The sequence below is a fragment of the Capsicum annuum genome, unplaced genomic scaffold (assembly GCF_002878395.1).
Source record: "Capsicum annuum cultivar UCD-10X-F1 unplaced genomic scaffold, UCD10Xv1.1 ctg76270, whole genome shotgun sequence".
Classification (NCBI taxonomy): domain Eukaryota; kingdom Viridiplantae; phylum Streptophyta; class Magnoliopsida; order Solanales; family Solanaceae; genus Capsicum; species Capsicum annuum.
The window spans coordinates 18,649-22,507 of NW_025886554.1; positions in this window are offsets into that span (position 1 = coordinate 18,649).

Consider the following 3,859-nt stretch of genomic DNA (forward strand, 5'->3'; position numbering starts at 1 on the left):
TCAAGTTCAATTATTGCCTATGGTTAATTGTGAAAATGGGCTTTGTATAGTATGTATGGAAGGTTTTCAAAGAGGTCATGTTGATGATCATGGCAAAAAAGTCCCTTGTGGTCATGTTTTTCATGCAAATTGTCTAACCAAATGGCTTTCCATTTGTAATTCTTGCCCTCTTTGCCGTCATAAAATCATTGGAAACAGTCTCTCTACCTTCACGAGATAGGAGTAAGGTTGAGTATTGCATTAGAAGGTGATGAGAAGCTAGAAGAGCGGGAGAGATGAGAAACACAGAATTGTCTTAACACATAATTCGTGTAGCCTATACATAGTAAGAATTTGATAACGCTTAATTATTTAGGGAAACTTTAGCCAAATTTTTCAGCAGGGCGCGCCAGCCTAACTTTCAAATATTACCATATGATGGATGTAGCCAGTGGCGGACCAGCTTTTTTGGGTTGTGGGTGCTTTGAAAAAAAACTTTATTAAACGATGTAGCTGCTGGGATTCAATCCCAAATGTGAGAAATGAAAGTTATGCATAAGGCCAGAGCACCCAGCCATGCTTTTGTTCTTTGGGTGCTTTTTTTATATATTTTACCATTTTTTCACTGTTTCTTATATAATTATACCTCTTTTACGTCGAGTTTAGTGGGTGCTCGAGCACCCCAAAAATGCACGTGTAGCCAATGTATCAACTGACTGAATTTGAAATAAAATATAAATACAGTGACTGTATGAACTGATGTATGCAACTAATGTATTAATTTGTATCAATGAATACAATTTTTATTTTATAGAATTGTACAATTGTATCAAACACAAATCCAAAATGAGGGAGACTCACCAACTGCGAACTTCGAACAAACAATCTACTGCGTTGCGAGGCCTCAGGACTGTGCCTCAGATCCTGAAATATAGAGGGTCAATATAGTTGTATTGGTACGCAGAGCAATCCAAAATAATGTACTTTATACAATATAAGTGAGAGCAATTTATAAAACAGTTTACATACGATATAAAAAACACATGGGCGTACTTAAAAGACTTTGAAAAATTCCTTTGAAATCACGGCTCACTCTTTATCTTAATTCTGAGCTAGGTGGTACACTCTACAATTCCACGGGCTATATGGAATCCACCCTTAACTCGGCGGCCAAGCCCCCCAACCTAAGTTTGCCGCAAGGGCTGGAGTCTCTATCTCTAATACGCCAAAGAGAACTAGGCCAGCGTATGGTCCCTCTTGGGAACATAATAAACCCGTATCGGCAAAACACAATTTCCGGTAATGAGCCCTTACACTCAAATTCCTTCTTTGAATAACCACCTAACTCTCTTTAGGCCCATTTTTAACTCTTTAAGACATGCATTCTTTGAAATCAAAATCTGAAAATCTTACTCTGTTATGGCATTCATCTGATTGGTATCATCATACCAAGACTTGCAAGTCATATCTAAGCCATACATTATCATGTTACAGTTCTTTCATTCAAAATAATGTTAAGACCACCAAGTCATTCAAACAATTCAAGAGGATGTGCATATCGAAATTCATGAAAACTTGTGCAAAGATTCTCTCTTGCAATTCACAATCATGTGGTGGTCAAGTATCTTGTAACAAACCATGCAACTCTCTAAAATCATCACCTCTCATTTATATAAACAAGGAAACACCCTCTCTTCACTTCATAACCAAAATCAAGTCTTAAATAATAGTGAAGACATTGATATCATGCTTCTCAATATGCAAATTGAATATTTCATAACCTATGAAAACAAGATGCTTTATAAAAAGAGAGGGTTATATATGTTCATGCTCTCAATTCAATCATTCAAACTCAAACGCATGCATACTTATATACGAGTATGAATCAAATTTAGGGGAAAGCCTCAAGACCAAAATATTATATCGTTGAAAGAGTTCACACTGCATGCTTTTTAATGAAATTCAAGAACCCTTCGTAAATACATGATTTCTCAACATTCAAAATATATTTAAAATGATTTTACCATGCCCATGTAGTTTAGGAAAACCCCACGTACCTTCAATTACTTAGTTCGAAGAATAGAATTCTAATCTTGAATCGTCTCTTGGAAATCTTGAACTTAAAGATGGATTCTTGATCTTTTGGGAGGGAACTTGATGAATTTGGGCATATTATGCCCTAAATACGTTTTAATCTTCTGTTTTCACTACTTGGGACCATGGGAAAAAGACGAGACTGCCCCTCAGTTTTTTAAAAAATTACTGCAGAATCCCCTTTTTGGAGCTCACTGCGACGCAGTGACATGCTCATTGCCATACCCACCGCAACGCGGTAAGTTATTGAAACTCGACCACTGTCGATTTGAATTTCACCGAGACGCGACAGAGGCCCCATTGCTATGTCACCGCGACGCGGTGCAATCGTGGTGACCTTCTATTTTCAAATTTTAAACATGCCTCAAACCTCATTCGAAAAGTCCGAAACTCCCCCCTAGACATCCCTTTTACATCCTTGAACATGAATCAACTCAAAAATCTACATCTCGGGATCGGAAAGGTCTATTTAGAAATCATTGATGTTTAGGAGCTTAAAATATGGCTAAGTTCGCATTCTACTAAGTGTGGTATCAAGTCGAGAATGCTACGGGGCGTTACATTCTCTAATCCATTTTCTTCTAAAAGAATGTCATAGAAATTAAGGCGGAGAGAATAATATAAAAGGAAAAAAGAGAAACAATGAAAACCAAACACGAACCCCATTAGATTGGCTTTTAGTAGAATCAAGAATTAATAAAGTGTTATCAAATTTATAAGCTTAGATGACTTGGTCAATTTGTATCATCACTTGTCAAATTGTATTTAAATTGTCTAAATATGTTCACCAAACTTCAACTCATTCATTGACTTATTATACCAAATGTTATTAGCCCAATAATATTCTAGTCTAAGTAAATAATTATTGTTCCACTTGTGACTTTATTATACCATTTCAATGTTCTATAAGATTTTTTATGTACTCATTATCGTCTTAAATCAGATATTTCACCTATGAAAATTCACTAAATATGTTGTTGTTATTATTGTAATACCGTCATAAAAATACTAAAAAGCTTGATCCATTACTGACTGACAAGAAAATAAGAATGTTACATATACTAACTTTCCCAAACTACTTTTTTAAAAAAAAAATACTAATAATTTTCTTGGTCAACAGAATGTTGATTCTTTCTACGAAATTGTACTAACTCATGTACATATATTTGTCTATATAAAACTAGAAAACCAAATTCATGGTATTTGGGTTGTTGTCCAACCCCCCACCCACCTAGTGTAGCATAAGGTTTGAATTTTTTTCATCTATACATATTCAACAATATATCTAATCAACCATCACAAATTACATATTTTCATTCTACATGGATAAAGATTTCGATCTTGATTTAGCGTTAACAGTGATCGGAATTTCAGGCGGTGACACGCCTGAGCCACCGGGGTGTTCTACGCGTTACGATGATCGCGATGAGAGTAGTCAAGTTCAAGTATTAACTATGGTTAATTGTGAAAATGGGCTTTGTATAGTATGTATGGAAGCTTTTCAAAGAGGTCATGTTGATGATCATCATGGCAAAAAAGTCCCTTGTGGTCATGTTTTTCATGCAAATTGTCTTACCAAATGGCTCTCCATTTGTAATTCTTGCCCTCTTTGCCGTTTTAAAGTCCTTGGAAACAATATTTCTACCTTCACGAGGTAGGACTTAGGAGTACACTAGGTACTTGTTGTTATTAATTTGTTGTTTAATAGTCTCCACCACTTGACACGGAGCAATAGAATTTAAATTTGATCGGCCAGACTTTCAGTGTTTTTAACATTAAATTTATT